Source organism: Mytilus galloprovincialis, chromosome 6, assembly GCF_965363235.1.
Source record: "Mytilus galloprovincialis chromosome 6, xbMytGall1.hap1.1, whole genome shotgun sequence".
NCBI classification, from domain to species: domain Eukaryota; kingdom Metazoa; phylum Mollusca; class Bivalvia; order Mytilida; family Mytilidae; genus Mytilus; species Mytilus galloprovincialis.
In genome coordinates, this window is record NC_134843.1 from 45,383,016 (window position 1) to 45,395,852 (window position 12,837).

The 12,837-nt window shown below is 34.5% G+C and overlaps 1 protein-coding gene across 9 annotated transcripts in view; it reads right to left on the bottom strand.

Annotated features, from left to right (window-relative positions):
- LOC143079709 (uncharacterized) overlaps window positions 1-12,837 on the bottom strand; it is an 88,603-nt gene that overhangs the window by 45,785 nt on the left and 29,981 nt on the right. The window contains exon 3 of one of the 9 annotated variants that reach the window (XM_076255227.1): window positions 12,714-12,780. The exons of the other annotated variants lie outside the window; for them this stretch is intronic. The gene's annotated coding sequence lies outside the window, so the exon portion shown is untranslated. The remainder of the gene's footprint in view (window positions 1-12,713; window positions 12,781-12,837) is intronic. 9 annotated transcript variants of the gene reach the window in all.

Here is a 12,837-nt window from a genome sequence, read left to right on the forward strand (position 1 = left end):
CAGTTTAAAGTTAGATCAGATAAATTTCTGATGCATCTGTGTAAAGATGTATCTAAATAACATCCTGACTGAAAATGCCTTTAGGCAAATTGATGTGAATTTTTTTATTTTAAATACTTGATAATTACATTATTAGTTCCATTAGGGGGTCTTTTGGACAGATAATTGCAGGACCTACAATTAGTGACACAGGTGCACCCCAACTCAAAACAATATTGCTCTCAAACTCTCTTAAAAATCTGACATCAAGACAAAGCAATCAGCGACCCATTCCTCGTAAAATTTTAAGTATTAATTAAAAGGGAAAAATGATACCCAGCGTAATGGTTAGAAGTTGAATGATGTATGGTTTCTCAGGGTGGATAATTAACAATGTTAGTCTATCCCTGATTTCTCTCCTATTAATTAAAAAATAAATTGTACTGAATAAATTAATCTTGAATGACAATTTATGTTAATTAGGTTTCAAATTCCTCTACTTAAATTGTTTACTTTAAATCTAATAATATCAAGTACCCCATCAATTAATTTAAACAGATGACAATATTTCTAAACTTGACCTAGAGTTTTGTGAAACAAACAAGAAAAGATCTTTCTCAGTAATTAGAAACAGGTATAAAGGTTAATCTTTCCCAAATAGTCATAACAACAAATTATTCACAAGTCTATGAGCAGAAGACGAAGATTGTGGACAAAAAGGGCTCTAAATGGAATCTTTGATTAGTACACCTACAAGTCTGTTGGCCTTTATAAAAGAAAGTCATTCTTTTGGGTTATCTTTGATTTAAGAAAATGTAAAGACATATAAAATGTTAAATACCAAGTTTTATGTCTATACTAATAATTGAAAAGTCAATAATTATAGAATTGTTATATAGTTCTCATTTCCTTACATCAGCTGTTCAAAACATGTAAATGTCACAAGTTAGGATTATTTTGAACAAACAATATTTTCCTTAATAATGCCACCTAATGAGTGCCATATAAAGAAGCTGTGGAATTTGATAGATTTTCCTGTCAATTAGACAAAATTAATGATAAATAATAAACACTATGCTGCTAGCAATAATTACCCCAATCACTCAATGCCCAAAGGATATATTTTTATGGTGATAAATTGTCATTAATCAATGTAAGAGAAATTAGTTGAAAAACATGTTGCACAATTCATTTTTTGAATTATGTAAATGAGACAAATTGTTAAATTAGCCAAAAACTTAAAAGCACCAATAAAGAGTTGCTGATCACCGACACTGTCAAGTCTGAAAAATTGTTTATAAAGTAAAACCTGTAATTAGGGAATCAAATTTGTTCAATTTTTTACAAGTTGTCTGCAAACTCAAAACTAATCAGACAAAAAATTAGTTGGAAATCAAAAAGACTGATTTTCCTAAAATATTTTTTTCCAATAACATGCTACACAGATAATATAGTTACAAACTCTATTTTCTGACTTAAAGTGAAGTAATTCACTAGAGAATATTATATAGTCTGAATATTTGTTATTGAGAAATCATTATTCTTAGTGTGATAATTTTGTGATTTTTTATTTCTGCAAAAGTTAAGTACTCACTGAAAGTACAAATTCTCTCTTTCTTTCTTTGAAGACTTAAAATAAACAATTAAACCTTGGGACAAGTGTTTTGTCAGCCATTGGTAACTATTTTGTTATATATATGATTTTTCCCTGGAGAGTTACCACGTAGGTCTGTTGTAGTGTCCAATATTTTTGGTTATGCTATTAATAATTTTATGTACTAAATGTATGACAATTCCTTATATCTCTAACTTTTCTTTGGTCAAATGGCAAAAGAAACAACCTCACTGTCAGTTTCAATATATCTGCTTTGAAAGAAGTGAACGATATCTCTATCAAATTTGGCAAAACTATAAACACCAGCAAAAAGACCCAACTTTTCATATGTTTCAAAAACTGTACCCATATGTTACAAAAAATAGAGGTATTTGAAATGTGTGTTTGTTTTCAAATAAGTACTTTTTATTAACATTTCTGCATAGTGGTCCAATTCATTAGTGAAGGACATAAAGACAGTCACAGAGACCAGAATTTAAAAAAAAGGTGGATGAGTGTAACATCCAATGTTGTCAGGGGTTCAACATAGAGAAAATAGGGCCACAAATAAAGTTTCTTCATGAAAAATTACATTCTTACTCTAGGACATAATTTGATTACATGGGTCATTTTCTCATTCTGCAGTTACTTCCCTTATCTCAGTTTCTTCACATCAGGGAAATTTAAAATGTGAAAAAGACATCTGTACTTTATTTGAAAGATTTGATAAAAAAACTGTTGCTGATAATTTTAATGTTGAACAAACTTTAATCAAGAAAACATTACAGTCACATAAGTATAACCCATTACCAGCCTCCCAAATATAATGCTTTAAATTTGAAAAGAGATTATAATCTGCATAACTAATAGCATAAAATGAATCAGAGTTGTCATTAACAAATACTACCCACCTTCTTCAAAAATAAAATTCATATTAGTTTAAAATGAAAATATGTTTTAATTTCACCGAATAAAGGGGACTTAGTAAGCCTTATAGAAACACCCATGATAATTTATGCAAATCTTTTGCCTTTGAGCTCGCTAGTTATCTTGTTAAAGGTTATATCAAAATTACGCACTTTAATTCCCTATGTTAAATAAACTATTTAAAATGTCCGACAGCTTGGTACAATCTAATATTTAAACATTTAAAATACAAAGTAAACAAACATTTTATTTGTTTTTGGCAATAAATCATTACCTTAAAAGTTGATTAAATACTTTTGTATTAAAACACTTAACGAAAATTATATATTCACATTCCAGTATTGTCAATTTAGTCTAATTTGGCTGGAACATGTCTACATGTTGATGTAAAAGAATGCATGATATTATGGATGACCTTAGCCTACTTATAATTATTGTCTATTCACTTGATGTTTGAACAAACTTTAGTCTTCATTAACATAAGAAGATGTGGTATTAGTGGCAATGAGACCAAATCTCCATCCAATTCACAATTTGTAAAAGTAAACCATTATGTGTCAAAGTACTGTCTTCAACATGAGTCTTTTGGCTCACACCAAACTGCAAGCTGTAAAGGGCCCCAAAAATGACTAGTGTAAAACCATTCAAACATGAAAACCAATGTCTAAACTATATAAAAAAGAACTAGAGGCTCTCAAGAGCCTGTATCGCTCACCTGATTCTACTTGGGTTTTTGAAATCATATAAAAAAATATGAAATTTGGCTAAAAGTAACAACACTTGGCCAGCACCTCATAAGGAAAGGACATTCATGCTATGTTTAATTTCATTCAATTCAGTGGTTCTTTAGAAGAAGACTTTTGTATGCATTTCCCATAGGGTCCTATGTTAAACTAAGTCCACCCACTGGTGGCCATCTTGGATGTTGCAATGACAACAAAGTAACAACACTTGGTCAGCATCTCATAAGGAACATTCATGCTATGTTTGGTTTCATTCCATTCCGTGGTTCACTAAAAGAAGACATTTGTATGTATTTCCCATAGGGTCCTATGTTAAACTAAGTCCCCCACTGGCGGCCATCTTGGATGATAGATCCGCTACAAAGTAACAACACTTGGTCAGCAACTCATAAGGAACATTTATGCTATGGTTGGTTTCATTCCATTGTGTGGTTCTCTATAAGAAGAAACTTGTATGTATTTCCCATAGGGTCCTATGTTAAACTAAGTCCCCCACTGGCGGCCATCTTGGACGTTGGAATGGCGACAAAGTAACAACACTTGGTCAGTATTTTATTAGGAACATTCATGCTATGTTTGGTTTTATTCCATTCAGTGGATCACTAAAAGAAGACATTTGTATGTATTTCCCATAGGGTCCTACGTTAAACTAAGTCCCCCGCTGGGGCCATCTTCAAGTTGTAACAAGTGAATGGTAAAGATTGTTTTAATTTATCAGTTGGTAGTAAAAGTGAATATACATTGTATATTGTATAAAACAATGATTTAAGTTGATTCAACTGCTATTCTGGACAAAGAAAGTTAACTCCAATTGAAAATTTCTTGCTATTGCACAATATTGTGCAATTAGATATTTCTTGCTATTGCGCAATACTGTGCAATTAAAAATAATTGCTATTGCACAATGCTGTGCAATTGAAGATTTCTTGCTATTGCGCAATACTGTGCAATTGAAAATTTCTTGCTATTGCACAATACTGTGCAATTGAAGATTTCTTGCTATTGCTGAATACTGTGCAATTGAAAATTTCTTGCTATTGCACAATACTTAATATAATAATTTTGGATCCTAATTTGAACCAACTTGAAAACTGGACCCATAATCAAAAATCTAATTACATTTTTAGATTCAGCATATCAAAGAACCCCTAGGATTCAATTTTTGTTAAAATCAAACTAAGTTTAATTTTGGACACTTTGGACCTTAATGTAGACCAATTTCAAAACGGGACCAAAAATTAAGAATCTACATGCACAGTTAGATTCGGCATATCAAAGAACCCCCAATTATTCAATTTTTGATGAAATCAAACAAAGTTTAATTTTGGACCCCGATTTGGACCAACTTGAAAACTGGGCCAATAATCAAAAATCTAAGTACATTTTTAGATTCAGCATATCAAAGATTCAATTTTTGTTAAAATCAAACTAAGTTTAATTTTGGACACTTTGGACCTTAATGTAGACCAATTTGAAAACGGGACCAAAAATTAAGAATCTTCATACACAGTTAGATTCGGCATATCAAAGAACCCCAATTATTCAATTTTTGATGAAATCAAACAAAGTTCAATTTTGGACCCTTTGGGCCCCTTATTCCTAAACTGTTGGGACCAATACTCCCAAAATCAAACCCAACCTTCCTTTTATGGTCATAAACCTTGTGTTTAAATTTCATAGATTTCTATTTACTTATACTAAAGTTATGGTTTGAAAACCAAGAATAATGCTTATTTGGGCTCCTAATTCCTAAACTGTTGGGACCTCAACTCCCAAAATCAATCCCAACCTTCCTTTTGTGGTCATAAACCTTGTGTTTAAATTTCATTGATTTCTATTTACTTATACTAAAGTTATTGTGCGAAAACCAAGAATAATGCTTATTTGGGCCCTTTTTTAGCCCCTAATTCCTAAACTGTTCGGACCAAAACTCCCAAAATCAATCCCAACCTTCCTTTTGTGGTCATAAACCTTGTATCAAAATTTCATAGATTTCTATTCACTTAAACTAAAGTTATATTGCGAAAACCAAGAAAATGCTTATTTGGGCCCTTTTTGGCCATTAATTCCTAAGATGTTGGGACCAAAACTCCCAAAATCAATCCCAACCTTCCTTTTGTGGTCATAAACCTTGTGTTAAAATTTCATAGATTTCTATTCACTTTTAAAGTTAGAGTGCGAAAACTTAAAGTATTCGGACGACGACGACGACGACGACGCCAACGCCAACGTGATACATTTTTTACCAATATACGACCAAAAAATTTTCAATTTTTGCGGTCGTATAAAAATTAAAAAGATTGGCAAATAGAAAGATGTCTGACAGATCCTAAAAACACTTGCATGTTACAACTTGTCAATGTTGACCACAAGTTAGGTGTCTCTGACAGATCATCAGAAAAGCACTCACTTGTTACAACTTGTCAATGTCAAACACAAGGTAGGTGTCTCTGGCAGATCAGACAAACACTTGCATGTTAAAACTTGCCAATGTCAAACACAAGGTTGGTGTCTCTGACAGTTCAGACAAACACTTGCATGTTACAACTTGTCAATGTCAAACACAAGGTATGTGTCTCTGACAGACCAGACAAACACTTGCATGTTACAACTTGTCAATGTCAAACACAAGGTATATGTCTCTGACAGACCAGACAAACACTTGCATGTTACAACTTGTCAATGTCTAACACAAGGTTGGTGTCTCTGACAGTTCAGACAAACACTTGCATGTTACAACTTGTCAATGTCAAACACAAGGTAGGTGTCTCTGGCAGATCAGACAAACACTTGCATGTTAAAACTTGCCAATGTCAAACACAAGGTTGGTGTCTCTGACAGTTCAGACAAACACTTGCATGTTACAACTTGTCAATGTCAAACACAAGGTATGTGTCTCTGACAGACCAGACAAACACTTGCATGTTACAACTTGTCAATGTCTAACACAAGGTTGGTGTCTCTGACAGTTCAGACAAGCACTTGCATGATACAGCTTGTCAATGTCAAACACAAGTTAGGTGTCTCTGACAGTTCAGAAAAGCATTCACTTGTTACAACTTGTCAATGTCAAACACAAGGTATGTGTCTCTGACAGACCAGACAAACACTTGCATGTTACAACTTGTCAATGTCTAACACAAGGTTGGTGTCTCTGACAGTTCAGACAAGCACTTGCATGATACAGCTTGTCAATGTCAAACACAAGTTAGGTGTCTCTGACAGTTCAGAAAAGCATTCACTTGTTACAACTTGTCAATGTCAAACACAAGGTATGTGTCTCTGACAGACCAGACAAACACTTGCATGTTACAACTTGTCAATGTCTAACACAAGGTAGGTGTCTCTGACAGTTCAGACAAGCACTTGCATGTTACAACTTGTCAATGTCTAACACAAGGTAGGTGTCTCTGACAGATCAGACAAACACTTGCATGTTACAACTTGCCAATGTGAAATACAAGGTATGTGTCTCTGACTTGGCACAACTTTTTGGAATTTTGGATCCTAATGCTCTTTAATTTTGTACTTGTTTGGCTTTATAAATATTTTGATATGAGCGTCACTGATGAGTCTTATGTGGACGAAACGCACGTCTGGCGTACTAAATTATAATCATGGTACCTTTGATAACTATTTTCAATGTTGAACACAAGGTAGGTGTCTCTGACAGATCAGACAAGCACTTGCATGTTACAACTTGTCAATGTCAAACACAAGGTATGTGTCTCTGACAGACCAGACAAACACTTGCATGTTACAACTTGTCAATGTCTAACACAAGGTTGGTGTCTCTGACAGACCAGACAAACACTTGCATGTTACAACTTGTCAATGTCAAACACAAGGTATGTGTCTCTGACAGACCAGACAAATATTTGCATGTTACAACTTGTCAATGTCAAACACAAGGTATGTGTCTCTGACAGACCAGACAAACACTTGCATGTTACAACTTGTCAATGTCAAACACAAGGTATGTGTCTCTGACAGACCAGACAAACACTTGCATGTTACAACTTGTCAATGTCTAACACAAGGTTGGTGTCTCTGACAGTTCAGACAAGCACTTGCATGTTACAACTTGTCAATGTCAAACACAAGGTATGTGTCTCTGACAGACCAGACAAACACTTGCATGTTACAACTTGTCAATGTCTAACACAAGGTTGGTGTCTCTGACAGTTCAGATAAGCACTTGTATGTTACAACTTGTCAATGTCAAACACAAGGTATGTCTCTGACAGACCAGACAAACACTTGCATGTTACAACTTGTCAATGTCTAACACGAGGTTGGTGTCTCTGACAGTTCAGACAATCACTTGCATGTTACAACTTGTCAATGTCAAACACAAGGTATGTCTCTGACAGACCAGACAAACACTTGCATGTTACAACTTGTCAATGTCTAACACAAGGTTGGTGTCTCTGACAGTTCAGACAAGCACTTGCATGTTACAACTTGTCAATGTCAAACACAAGGTATGTCTCTGACAGACCAGACAAACACTTGCATGTTATAACTTGTCAATGTCTAACACAAGGTAGGTGTCTCTGACAGTTCAGACAAGCACTTGCATGTTACAACTTGTCAATGTCAAACACAAGGTATATGTCTCTGACAGACCAGACAAACACTTGCATGTTACAACTTGTCAATGTCTAACACAAGGTTGGTGTCTCTGACAGTTCAGATAAACACTTGCATGTTACAACTTGTCAATGTCTAACACAAGGTTGGTGTCTCTGACAGACCAGACAAACACTTGCATGTTACAACTTGTCAATGTCAAACACAAGGTATATGTCTCTGACAGACCAGACAAACACTTGCATGTTACAACTCGTCAATGTCTAACACAAGGTTGGTGTCTCTGACAGTTCAGATAAACACTTGCATGTTACAACTTGTCAATGTCAAACACAAGGTATGTCTCTGACAGTTCAGACAAACACTTGCATGTTACAACTTGTCAATGTCTAACACAAGGTTGGTGTCTCTGACAGTTCAGATAAACACTTGCATGTTACAACTTGTCAATGTCTAACACAAGGTTGGTGTCTCTGACAGTTCAGATAAACACTTGCATGTTACAACTTGTCAATGTCTAACACAAGGTTGGTGTCTCTGACAGTTCAGACAAGCACTTGCATGTTACAACTTGTCAATGTCAAACACAAGGTATGTGTCTCTGACAGACCAGACAAATATTTGCATGTTACAACTTGTCAATGTCAAACACAAGGTATGTGTCTCTGACAGACCAGACAAACACTTGCATGTTACAACTTGTCAATGTCAAACACAAGGTATGTGTCTCTGACAGACCAGACAAACACTTGCATGTTACAACTTGTCAATGTCTAACACAAGGTTGGTGTCTCTGACAGTTCAGACAAGCACTTGCATGTTACAACTTGTCAATGTCAAACACAAGGTATGTGTCTCTGACAGACCAGACAAACACTTGCATGTTACAACTTGTCAATGTCTAACACAAGGTTGGTGTCTCTGACAGACCAGACAAACACTTGCATGTTACAACTTGTCAATGTCTAACACAAGGTTGGTGTCTCTGACAGTTCAGATAAGCACTTGTATGTTACAACTTGTCAATGTCAAACACAAGGTATGTCTCTGACAGACCAGACAAACACTTGCATGTTACAACTTGTCAATGTCTAACACGAGGTTGGTGTCTCTGACAGTTCAGACAATCACTTGCATGTTACAACTTGTCAATGTCAAACACAAGGTATGTCTCTGACAGACCAGACAAACACTTGCATGTTACAACTTGTCAATGTCTAACACAAGGTTGGTGTCTCTGACAGTTCAGACAAGCACTTGCATGTTACAACTTGTCAATGTCAAACACAAGGTATGTCTCTGACAGACCAGACAAACACTTGCATGTTATAACTTGTCAATGTCTAACACAAGGTAGGTGTCTCTGACAGATCAGACAAGCACTTGCATGTTACAACTTGTCAATGTCAAACACAAGGTATATGTCTCTGACAGACCAGACAAACACTTGCATGTTACAACTTGTCAATGTCTAACACAAGGTTGGTGTCTCTGACAGTTCAGATAAACACTTGCATGTTACAACTTGTCAATGTCAAACACAAGGTTGGTGTCTCTGACAGACCAGACAAACACTTGCATGTTACAACTTGTCAATGTCAAACACAAGGTATATGTCTCTGACAGACCAGACAAACACTTGCATGTTACAACTTGTCAATGTCTAACACAAGGTTGGTGTCTCTGACAGTTCAGACAAACACTTGCATGTTACAACTTGTCAATGTCAAACACAAGGTATATGTCTCTGACAGACCAGACAAACACTTGCATGTTACAACTTGTCAATGTCTAACACAAGGTTGGTGTCTCTGACAGTTCAGATAAACACTTGCATGTTACAACTTGTCAATGTCAAACACAAGGTATGTCTCTGACAGTTCAGACAAACACTTGCATGTTACAACTTGTCAATGTCTAACACAAGGTTGGTGTCTCTGACAGTTCAGATAAACACTTGCATGTTACAACTTGTCAATGTCTAACACAAGGTTGGTGTCTCTGACAGTTCAGATAAACACTTGCATGTTACAACTTGTCAATGTCTAACACAAGGTTGGTGTCTCTGACAGTTCAGACAAGCACTTGCATGTTACAACTTGTCAATGTCAAATACAAGGTATGTGTCTGACAGACTCAAATAGTGATCATATGCTTCAAGTTATAACTCATCACTGTCACGCTGCTCACAAAATCTGAAGCCATTCTATTTAATAGTACCTAAGATATTTATGGCAAACGAATGGTTTTTTACGGATGAAAAAGCAGACAAGGAGATAGCAATATATACCCCACTCTAAGAGAAGTGATATACAAGGTACTTTAAATTTATCTCGACATATTTTTATAGTTCGTTCCTATGTTGTACTGTTATACCACTGTCCCAGGTTAGGGGGAGGGTTGGGATCTCCCTAACATGTTTAACCCCGCTTTATGGAGAAGACGTTCTAAGTTGCAAAACTTGTGTCCAATCCTATTGTCAATGTTTTTTTGGACAATAAAATATGTTTAAACTAACCCCGCCACATTCTTTTTGTATGTGCCTGTCCCAAGTCAGGAGCCTGTAATTCAGTGGTTGTCGTTTGTTTATGTGTTTCATATTTATTTTTTGTTCATTTTTGTCGAGCCTTCGACTTTAGTCGAAAAAGCGAGACTAAGCGATCCTACATTCCGTCGTCGTCGGCGGCGTCCACAAATATTCACTCTGTGGTTAAAGTTTTTGAAATTTTAATAACTTTCTTAAACTATACTGAATTTCTACCAAAACTTGGACAGAAGCTTGTTTATGATCATAAGAAAGTATCCAGAAGTAAATTTTGTAAAAATAAAATTCCATTTTTTCCGTATTTTAGGGAGCTACCATTTGATTTTTATGGGGGGGCTAGGATGAAATTTTAAAAAAATAGGCAGGACAGGAGTTTTGAGTTAAAAAAAAAGGCAGGATGAGACACTTTGCAAAAAAAAAAGGCAGGATGACAATTTAGGTAAAAAAAGTCAGGATAAACTAATAAAAAAAAAAGGCAGGACCGAATAGAGTGAAAAATAAAAAGGCAGGACAGAGATTACAACTAAAAAAAAAGGCAGGACAAAATTTTTCATCCTAGCCCCCCCATAAAAATCAAATGGTAGCTCCCTTACTTATAAATGGACTTAGTTTTTCTGCGAGGAAACATTACATTCACTCTGTGGTTAAAGTTTTTAAAATTTTAATAACTTTCATAAACTATCCTTGATTTGTACCAAACTTGGACAGAAGCTTGTTTATGATCATAAGATAGTATCAAGAAGAAAATTTTGTAAAAATAAATTTCCACTTTTCCGTATTTTACTTATAAATGGACTTAGTTTTTCTGTGAGGAAACATAACATTCACTCTGTGGTTAAAGTTTTTAAAATTTTAATAACTTTCATAAACTATCCTTGATTTGTACCAAACTTGGACAGAAGCTTGTTTATGATCATAAGATAGTATCAAGAAGAAAATTTTGTAAAAATAAATTTCCACTTTTCCGTATTTTACTTGTAAATGGACTTAGTTTTTTTGCCAGAAACAAAACATTCACTCTGTGGTTTAAGTTTTTAAAATTTTTATAATGTTCTTAAACTATCCTGGATTTCTACCAAACTTAGACAAAAGCTTTATTCTGATCATAAGATCTTATTCAGAAGTAAATTTTGTAAAAAAAAAATTCACTTTTTCCGTATTTTACTTATAAATGGACATAGTTTTTCTTCCAGTTAACATTACATACAGTCTGCAGTTAAAGTTTATAAAACATTTATTAGATTCATAAACTATCCTGGATTTTTTACCAAACTTGGAAGCTTCTTTCAATCAAAGAACAGTATCAAGAGGGAAATTTTTATTGATGTTTTTCCTCATTTTTGTTGAGTCTGCGATTAACAGAAAAAGTAGGCGAGACACTGAGTTCCGTGGAACCCTTACGAATTTTTATATAAATAAGGCCATTAGTTTTCTCGTTTGAATTGTTTTACAATGTCATATCAGGGCCTTTTGTAGCCGACTATGCGGTATGGGCTTTGCTCATTGTTGAAGGCCATATGGTGAACTATAGTTGTTAATGTCTGTGTCATTTTGGTGTCTTGTGGACAGTTGTCTCATTGGCAATCATACCACATCTTCTTTTATATATATATTACAATGAATTCTATTTTTTCTATTTACTGAATTTGCTTTGCTGACTTTTATTTCTTAATATATATTTTACATCCCACCCCAAAAGCTCTTATGCTGTAACCAATAGCTAACACACAAGGAAGCTTGGTAAATACTTGTCATCCAACAACTTAATTACATTATAAAAAGTAAAATTAAAAACTGTTTCATTCAACTGACACACTAAACAATTGTTCAAAAGTTAAATGATATAGATATTGTCACTTTAAATGCCTCTGAAAGTATCATAATACGTAAATCATACATCAATATATGATCTTCTGATCCTTATAAACCACACAGCATTCAAACCACACTCATTAATCAACAAAAGTGGAAATTCCTACAGGTAGCAAGGTCAAAGGGGTCAAACAAAAGAAACGTAATTTAATAAATAATGAAATAACTTATCTAAAATGGTTTAATTTTATTTAGATAATAGACATTTTCTTTCCACCTGATAGCTAAAAATGTTTTTAATTTTGAAATAGTGTCCTTACTGATCTTGATTACATGGCAACTAAATTTTGACCTTTGTCTTACCTCACAGAGCAAGGTTGGAAAAGAAGATGATATAAAGGAGCAAAAGAATGTGCCCCTCTCAGGCAACATCAACTAGCTGACCTGCAACATTTTCATATACATGTATATACATAAATTTTAATTTGAAATAATATCCAATGTTCAATGTCAAACTTACTTTTTTTCTAGCCTAATTGCAAGTTATTTTTTTCTCTCTGTCCCCAACTCAAATGTATGTCATTATGCTGCAATAGGATCGGAATATTTATAACAAAAAATCATAAAGCCAAGGTGCTCTATCA